Genomic DNA, 9,850 nt, shown 5'->3' on the forward strand with positions numbered 1-9,850 from the left:
TCAGTTTAGCGCTTCTGTGAAATGTAACACTCTGTTAGTGCAACTAAGCAAATGAACAGAAAGAAAGCCCACAAATGCAGAAAACGTTCATTCCCTGTTAGAGTATGACTGTTTGTTCAAAGTTAAGACTAAAGCTTGCCCACATTAAAGGAGTTTCTAACATCTTAAATGAATTGTTTTTGCAATGCAGAAAAACAAATTCCAATGATAAACATGTAACACTGTCACCAACAAATAATTAAACTTCTATGCATAAAATGTCTAAGGTTACGTATGTAACCCTGGTTCCTCGAAGGAATGAGACGCTGCGTCGGTGACGCTTTGGGGAACGCCTCTAGCGTGACGTCTCTGAATCACGTGTGTAATCAGTCCAATGGATGGGCGAGACGTCATAGGCGGGTGATGTCATAGACCAGGAAGCATAAAAGCACGAGCGGCGAAGCCGGTATCCAGCCTCAAGGATGAAGCTAGCGCCGGCCAGAGATGCCGGAAGTTTGGCACTGCGACGCAGCGTCTCGTTCCTTCGAGGAACCAGGGTTACATACGTAACCTTAGACGTTCCTCTTCAGGAACTCGAGCTGCGTCGGTGACGCTTTGGGGAACGAGAATGCCCACGCCACCAGACTTACAAATCTCTGCCTAGTGTGGGAAACTGCACAGCTAAAGCAAGAGAAGGAGTCAGGACCCTGACAGTAATCGGGACAACCCGTCCAATGGCCAAACTTCAGAGGAGTGAGACTTGACCCCCAAGAGAGGGGAGATCAGAGGACTCGAGGCTTCAGGATAGCATCCTAATCCACTGCTTAGCATAAGCTTCTTCTGGCCGGAGGCCTTAGCCTCAGCGCACCGCAGAGGAAACGTGTAACCAGAGGGTGTCTGCCCACTGACTGGCCACCGAGAGGGGCGCGGTAGGTCGCAATGGCCGCCACGTAGACCTTCAGGGTGGAGTGGGTCAACCCTGCGGAGAGAAGGGCCTTGCCGTCAAAAAGAGAAATCAGGCCATACCGGGGCTACTAACAGCAGCCGGACTCCGTCCCAGCGCACTCTCTCCAGAACTCCCAGGAGCAGAGCAATCGGGGGAAAACGTACAGATAAAGCCTCGGCCACATCTGTACCATGACGTCCAGCCCCAGTGGAGCTGGATGAGTCAGAGGAAGCCAGAGGGGACAGTGCAATGTCTCTCGAGTTGCAAACAGATCCACCCGAGTCTGGCAAACTTCTCCAACTGTGCTTCATCACCTCAGTGTGAAGCCGTCATTCCCCGGGCCTCAGCCCCCTGCCTCGACAGGATGTCTGTTCCCAAGTTAGATGCCCAGGAATATGGACTGCTCTCAGCAAGAGGAGTTCGTCCTGGGACCACACAAGGATCTGGTACACTAGTTTGTACAAACTGTGTGAGCGCAGACCTCCTTGGTGGTTGATGTAAGAGACCACCGCTGTGTTGTCGGTGCGCACCAACACATGATGATCTCTCAGGTCCAGGAGCTCGAAGCACGGCCAGCATCTCCAGGCAGTTTATATGCCATGTCACATGGCGACCACTCCACAGACCGCGGGCAGGGTGGCCACTCATGACCTCACCCCAGTCGGTGAGGGACGCGTCCGTCGCTAGCATCACGCGGAGACAAGGAGCTCCCAGCACCAGGCCCTGAGACAAGAACCAAGGCTTTCTCCACATGTCCAAGGCACGTAGGCACCGCCGCGTGACCTTTAGCATGCGAAGTGGGTTTCCCCTCGGGGAGAACCCCTTGATCTTGAGCCACCTCTGTAGGGATCTCATGTACAGCAGGCCAATAGTATTCACGTTGGACGCAGCTGCCATCAGACCCAGCAATCTCAGAGACTGCTTGACAGAGAGTGACCGGCCTTCTCTCACTCTCACGACTGGAGTGAGGATCGACTCGATCCGAGCAGGTGACATACGTGCCTGCATCGTGGTCCAATCCCACATCACGCCCAGATAAGTGGTTCTCTGTACTGGAGAATGCACACTTTTCTTGGCGTCAAGTCTTAACCCCCAGCTCTTTCATGTGAGCGAGAACGACATCTCGATGCCGAACAGCCAACCGCTCTGATCGAGCTAATATCAACCAATCTTCGATGTGGTTGAGTTGTGAAAGCGTGGGGTGAGAGTGCAAGGCCAGAGGAAGAACCGTATTGGTAGGCTTTTGCCCCCAAAAGCAAACCTCAGGAACTTCCAATGAGGAAGGATGGAGAAGTGCAACTTATGATAGATCGTGACACACCAGTCCTCGGACTTGGTCTGTGCAAGCGTGCTGAACTTCAGTCCCCTGACTGAGTGGTTCAAAAAATGTAGATCTACAATAGGACGCAACACCTCATCCTTCCTCAGAACAGTGAAGTACCGGCTGTAGGACCCGGACTCTGCAACGGGAGGAGGGACCACCTCAATGGCCTCTGTCCTTGGAGAGTGTCTATTCTATTACCAGAGCCTGCTCGGGGCCCACCAAGGTGGAAAGGTCCCCATTGAATTGAGGCGGAAGAGAACCGAACTGGAATCTGTGGCCTCTCACTACAGTGTGCAGGACCCACTGAGACACATTTGGCAGTAGTTTTCACGCTGCCAAATAGTCTACTAAGGGAATCAGCTTCTCGAGACTGATCTCTGGTGTAATCAGAGCAGTTAGCTCGGTGCCCTGAAGCGGCGCACCGGCAGGAGACGGCCGAACTAGCTGCTCTGGAAACCTCCCAGGAGGTCGCGAGCCTCTTAGCACCGCTACGTTTCCGGGCGGTAACTGAGAGAAGCGCTCGCCGGAGACCGCTGCGCCCTGGAACACCGGCAGGGTTTGGCAGATCGATCTCCTGAGGGCACTGAGGAGAGACGGGCACCGTGTAATGCGGTGTATACCGCTCTTCCCCAGAGGGGCCTGCCCTCTGAGGTCCTGAGCCACAGCATCAGGACTCTCATAGCTGAAGTCACCTAAAATGACGGCCCTCAGACCCACGTCGTCTGCTAGGAAGACTAGACCAGATCCTGCTCGGGGCAGGACCCCATGAAGTACACTTGGCAGGGACACCCATACTGCCATGTGACCTCGTAGGGGAACCAGTCTCGCTAGACTGGCCTCTGGTGCTCTCAGAGCCACTAGCTCGGTGCCCTGAAGAGGCGGACCGGCAGGGGACGACCGTACTAGCTGCTCTAGGGACCTCCGTAGAGATCGCGAGCCTCTTAGCACCGCTACGTTTCCGGGCGGTAACTGAGAGAAGCGCTCGCCGGAGATCGCTGCGCCCTGGAACACTGCCAGGGTTGGCAGATCAATCTCCTGAGGGCCCTGAGGAGAGACGGGCACCGTGTAATGCGGTGTACACCGCTCTTCCCCAGAGGGAGCTGGCCCTCAAAAAGTCCTAAGCCTTATGCGTCAGGACATTATGACGAAGGCTCTCCAGCGAAAATGACGGTCCGCAGAACCGCTTTCCACTAGAAGCCTTCTGCCTGAGAGCGCCACTCTAACTCTAGCATCAGCGGAGTACAAGAAGTGACACCCCCGGCGCGAGGGGCTGGAACACAGTAGGGTTGGGACTGCTCCGCCCAGCAGCCCCTGACCGCCTCAACCTCCTCAGAGGAAGAGAGGTAAACCGTGTTCTCACTCGAGAAATTACAATCCAGGGGCCCCTGTACATCTAACTGTCATAGTCAGATAAATATTTCAATTTATTCCTCAGAATTAAATGTAGTCAATAACCAGACGAGAAAACACGGTCTGGAAAAATTCACATCAAACGAAACCAAGAAATATACACGTTGCCTCGGCAGTGCGCTCCTGGTTTTTATTTAGTAAAAAATATATATATATATTTTTTTTTTGCACTCAGTCACACAAACAACATCAATCTCCCAGAGAAAGATGACTGCTGCAGCGAGCTCCGCATCAGAGGGGAAAGAAACCGCAGCGCGGGCTTCCAAACCTCGAGAACGAGCTCTAGATCTAGTGAACACGGGTGGAGATAGGACGAGCCGTCTCCAACCCATTCGCCAGATCATGTGCGATTCCCGTGATCTCGGTCGCCGCCGTGCCTCAGCAGCAGCAGGACCGCAACCACGAGATCGCACACACGGACACACTCCTCGGAGCGTGCCCGGCGAGAGCAGCGAGAAAAGCATGCAGCAGCGAGCTCTGCTTCAGAGGGGGAAGAAAACCGCAGCGCGGGCTTCCAAACCTCGAGAACGAGCTCTAGATCTAGTGAACACGGGTGGAGATAGGATGAGCCGTCTCCAACCCGTTCGCCAGATCATGTGCGATTCCCGTGATCTCGGTCGCCGCCGTGCCTCAGCAGCAGCGGGACCGCAACCGCGAGATCGCACGCACAGACACACTCCTCGGAGCGTGCCCGGCGAGAGCGCGAGCGCTTAACAGCGAGAAAAGCACAATCAGCCCCCCGAGAGCCGACTGCGCGAGCTCCACTCCTCATTAAAGCCGCTCATTATAATATCAGAATAATATGCTTGCTTGTGTAACTGATGCTTGTGCAACTGGCGAGCTCATCGACGCCTTTCACATCAATCTCCTCAGAGAAAGACAGGAAAAGCGTCGCGCCCTCTCACCGGGGAGAAAGTACCGCAAACGCGGGCTTCCGAAACCCCGAGAGCAGGCGCCGGATCCGGTGGTTAAGGAAGAAGATAGGGACTTGCCCGTCTACATTCCTTCCAGCGGATCCGAAAGCGAAACCCGCGAGCGCAACCACCACTCCGCCTCGGCGAAAGCGGGGCTGGCACTGCGAGAAACGCCAGTGAAGGCTCCCTCCCTCAAAAAGAGCCTTCTGAGAGTGAAGCAAAATGCTCGCATCGCAGCCGTCAACTCCCTCGAGAGCTTATTCTACGCGCTTCACTCTCAAGCAGACAACACACAAACTGCTTGTGTCCCTACCCTTTTTCTTTGCGGGCAGGGAAAACACACAGCCTGAACGCTGCCTGCTCTCGCCCAAGACTTCTCTTGATTGAAGTCTTTGACAAATGGAGCTTATCAGTGGACAAACAACACTAAATAAGACTCACAAACAGATAGCAACTGACACACACACAGAGCGCTTGCTGAAGACAGAAGGCAGGATACCGGCTTCGCCGCTCGTGCTTTTATGCTTCCTGGTCTATGACGTCACCCGCCTATGACGTCTCGCCCATCCATTGGTCTGATTACACACGTGATTCAGAGACGTCACGCTAGAGGCGTTCCCCAAAGCGTCACCGACGCAGCTCGAGTTCCTGAAGAGGAACGCTCAGTTTAGCGCTTCTGTGAACAGTAACTCTCTGTTATTGCAACTAAGCAATTGAAAAGAATAAAAGCCCACAAGTGCTGAAAACCTTCTTTCTCTGTTAGAGAATGATAGTTTGTGCAAAGTTAAGACTAAAGCTTGCCCTCATTAAAGGTGTTTCTAACATCTTAAATGAATTGTTTTTGCAATGCAGAAAAACAGATTTCAGTGATTTACTAGTTGTATGGTCATGAACTTATGTTTGAGCTTCTAAGCATAAAAAGATCAGTTTAGCGCTTCTGTGAAAAGTAACACTCTGTTAGTGCAACTAAGCAACCGAAAAGAATGAAAGCCCACAAGTGCTGAAAACCTTCTTTCTCTTTTAGAGTATGATGGTTTGTACAAAGTTAAGACTAAAGCTTGCCCACATAAAAGATGTTTCTAACATCTTAAATGAAATGTTAGCAATGCAGAAAAACAGATTTCAGTGATTTACTAGTTGTATGGTCATGAACTTATGTTTGAGCTTCTAAACATAAAAAGATCAGTTTAGCGCTTCTGTGAAAAGTAACACTCTGTTAGTGCAACTAAGCAATTGAAAAGAATGAAAGCCCACAAGTGCTGAAAACCTTCTTTCTCTTTTAGAGTATGATGGTTTGTACAAAGTTAAGATTAAAGCTTGCCCACATAAAAGATGTTTCTAACATCTTAAATGAAATGTTTTAGCAATGCAGAAAAACAGAATTCAGTGATTTACTAGTTGTATGGTCATGAACTTATGTTTGAGCTTCTAAGCATAAAACGCTCAGTTTAGGGCTTCTGTGAAATGTAACACTCTGTTAGTGCAACTAAGCAATTGAAAAGAATAAAAGCCCACAAGTGCTGAAAACGTTCATTCCCTGTTAGAGTATGACTGTTTGTTCAAAGTTAAGACTAAAGCTTGCCCACATTAAAGGTGTTTCCAACATCTTAAAAGAATTGATTTTGCAATACAGAAAAACAGATTTCAGTGAGTTACTAGTTTTATGACCATGATCTTAGGGTTGAACGTCTAAGCATAAAACGCTCAGTTTAGCGCTTCTGTGAAAAGTAACACTCTGTTAGTGCAACTAAGCAATCGAAAAGAATGAAAGCCCACAAGTGCTGAAAACCTTCTTTCTCTATTAGAGTATGATGGTTTGTACAAAGTTAAGACTAAAGCTTGCCCACATGAAAGATGTTTCTAAGATCTTAAATGAACTGATCTTGCAACACAGAAAAACAGATTTCAGTGAGTTATTAGTTTTATGACCATGAACTTAGATTTGAGCTTCTAAGCATAAAACACTCAGTTTAGCGCTTCTGTGAACAGCGTTTCTTGGGTCAGTTCAACTAAGCAATTGAAAAGAATGAAAGCCACAAGTGCTGAATAACTTCTTTCTCTGTTAGAGTATGACTGTTTGTTCAAAGTTAAGACTAAAGCTTGCCCACATTAAAGGTGTTTCTAACATCATAAATGAAATGTTTTGGCAATGCAGAAAAGAGATTTCAGTGAGTTACTAGTTTTATGATTCTGAAGACATGGTTTAACTTCTAAGCATAAAACGCTCAGCTTAGCGCTTATGTGAAAAGTAACACTCTTTCAGTGCAACTAAGCAATTGAAAAGAATGAAAGCCCACAAGTGCTGAAAACCTTCTTTCTCTGTTAGAGTATGATGGTTTGTACAAAGTTAAGACTAAGGCTTGCCCACATTAAAGGTGATTCCAACATCTTGTAAGAATTGATTTAGCAATACAGAAAAACAGATTTCAGTGAGTTACTAATTTTATGACCATGATCTTAGGGTTGAACGTCTAAGCATAAAACACTCAGTTTAGCGCTTCTGTGAAAAGTAACACTCTTTTAGTGCAACTAAGCAATCGAAAAGAATGAAAGCCCACAAGTGCTGAAAACCTTCTTTCTCTATTAGAGTATGATGGTTTGTACAAAGAGCTTGCCCACATGAAAGATGTTTCAAACATCTTAAATTAAATGTTTTAGCAATGCAGAAAAACAGATTTCAGTGATTTACTAGTTGTATGGTCATGAACGTATGTTTGAGCTTCTAAGCATAAAACGCTCAGTTTTAGCGCTTTTGTGAAAAGTAACACTCTGTTAGTGCAACTAAGCAATCGAAAAGAATGAAAGCCCACAAGTGCTGAAAATCTTCTTTCTCTGTTAGAGTACGATGGTTTGTACAAATTTAAGACTAAAGCTTGCCCACATGAAATATGTTTCTAACATCTTAAATGAAATGTTTTAGCAATGCTGAAAAACAGATTTCAGTGATTTACTAGTTGTATGGTCATGAACTTATGTTTGAGCATCTAAGCATAAAACGCTCAGTTTAGCGCTTCTGTGAACAGTAACTCTCTGTTATTGCAACTAAGCAATTGAAAAGAATGAAAGCCCACAAGTGCTGAAAACCTTCTTTCTCTGTTAGAGTATGATGGATTGTACAAAGCTAAGACTAAAGCTTGCCCTCATTAAAGGTGTTTCTAACATCTTAAATGAATTGTTTTTGCAATGCAGAAAAACAGATTTCAGTGATTTACTAGTTGTATGGTCATGAACTTATTTTTGAGCTTCTAAGCATAAAACGCTCAGTTTAGCGCTTCTGTGAAAAGTAACACTCTGTTAGTGCAACTAACCAAATGAATAGTAAGAAAGCCCACAAGTGCAGAAAACGTTCATTCCCTGTTAGTGTCATGCTTCCCTTGCCCTCTTGTCTTCATGCTATTGGTTCCTCTTGTTAATTGTGTCATGTTCTGATTGGTTGTCTTAGTCATGTGTCTTGTTCCCCATTGGTTTGTTCTTTTCATGTGACCTGTATTGTTTGTTATAAGTAGTCATGTTTTTGCCATTGTGCGTTGTCTTGTATTAATGTTGTGACCTGCTGTTGGTGAGTCTAGTCAAGTCTTTGTTTCATGTTTGGATGTTTTGGATTACACCTTGTAAATAAACTGCACTTGGGTTCTCACTACGCTCACCTTCAGTGGACTGATCATTACAGAATACACAACCTCTACCATGAGCCCAGCAGTTTCACGGCTCCACTGTCTTCGTCAGGGTGACAGGCCTATAGAGGATTACGTGAGTGATTTTTGTGAACTTTGTTTTCTGGTGGCTTTTAATGAATTCATGCTTAAGGACATTTTTCCAGTGAGTTTAAATGAACCCATTCGTTCTCAGTTGCCTGGGGGAAAGATTTGTTGGTCACTGGAGAGATATATTGACTACGCTTTGTTGCTGGCTGGTTCACCCCTTACCTGTTGGGATGGCTGATGAGGAACCCTGTAATTGTGCACTACCATCCGCACCAGAGCACTTTCACATCCCAACTGTTATGTCTGGACTCATGTCATGCCTGCTAAACATCACGTCTCCCAATGCATCATGCCTGCCAAGCCAGAGTCTGCTCACGTCATGCCTGCTACTCCAGGACCTGCTCACCACATGCCAGTTAAGTCACAGTTTACTCATATCATGTCTACCAAGTCACAGCCTGATCACATCATGTCTGCCAAGCCAAAGTCCGCTAACATCATGTCTGCTACCCCAGGGTTTGTTCACATCACGCCTGATGCGTCAAGTTCTCTTCACATCACGTCTGCCAAGCCAAAGCCCTGCTCACATCATGCTAGTGACTCAGGAGATTCTTCACAATATGGCCACCACACAAAAGTCTCTTAACAAAATGGCCGCCCTTCTAGAGTCTCATCATGTCTCAGCTAATGTTCCAGAGTCTCGTCCCATCATGGCTGCCATTTCAGAGTCTGGTCATTCCACGCCTGAAGTCCCCGGCCAAGATGGCCGCCACGCCTGAAGTCCCCGGCAAAGATGGCCGCCACGCCTGAGTCTCGCCATGTCATGGCAGTCACAGAGACTGTTCCCGTGACCTCTGTGCTTCCTGTAATGGCGGTTGCCATTTTGAGCGTGTGGGCTGCACACTGCACTCCGGAGGCCTCTCCTGTCCACGAGTCTGCTCCGGAGGCCTCTCCTGTCCACGAGTCTGCCTCGGAGGCCTCTCTTGTCAATGAGTCTGCCCCAGAGGTGGCGGCATCCGCTGCGGTGGGCGCTGTCTGCCTTGTCACGGCCACGGAGGTCGTTCACAAACTCTCTGCCTGTCCTGTCACAGCCAAGGAGGCCATACAAGAACTTTCTGCCTGCTCCGTCACAGCCAAGTGGTCCGTCCATGTCTCTGCTCTGCCTTGGCTTCCTGCTCTGCCAGTACCAATCGGCCATCCTGCTCTGCCTGCTCCGCCATGGCTCCCCGCTAGGCCTGCTCAACCATGGTTCCATACTGCTCTGCATCTGCTCCACGGCCCACGTCCCCCTGTACTCCATTGTCTGTCATTTCCTCATGATCCTGATCCACTACTTCTCCTAGCTCCAGGCCCGCCTTTGCTCCACACTCCAGATCCTGTTCCTCTTCATGGGCTTGGCCCTCCATCCCACCCCCTGGACTTTTGTTGTTTTGTGTGGTTTAGGTGTCTGGAGCTGCCTTTTTGAGGAGGGAGGAGGGAGGGGGGAGGAGGGAGGGGGGAGGGCCTTGGGGGAGGGGTGTAAGGTCTTTTTCAAGTTTTTTCGTGTACATTGTTTTCATGTCTTATTTTGTAG

At 48.5% G+C, this 9,850-nt stretch overlaps 1 long non-coding RNA gene across 1 annotated transcript; it reads left to right on the top strand.

Moving 5' to 3' along the window:
• The first annotated feature begins 8,090 nt into the window (after positions 1–8,090).
• Positions 8,091–8,568, top strand: LOC122143675. The gene is made up of 3 exons (XR_006159308.1): positions 8,091–8,132; positions 8,244–8,323; positions 8,423–8,568. It is a non-coding gene; the product is annotated as an uncharacterized LOC122143675 (long non-coding RNA).
• Positions 8,569–9,850: the final 1,282 nt, after the last annotated feature.

This window comes from Cyprinus carpio, unplaced genomic scaffold (genome assembly GCF_018340385.1).
Source record: "Cyprinus carpio isolate SPL01 unplaced genomic scaffold, ASM1834038v1 S000006481, whole genome shotgun sequence".
Classification (NCBI taxonomy): domain Eukaryota; kingdom Metazoa; phylum Chordata; class Actinopteri; order Cypriniformes; family Cyprinidae; genus Cyprinus; species Cyprinus carpio.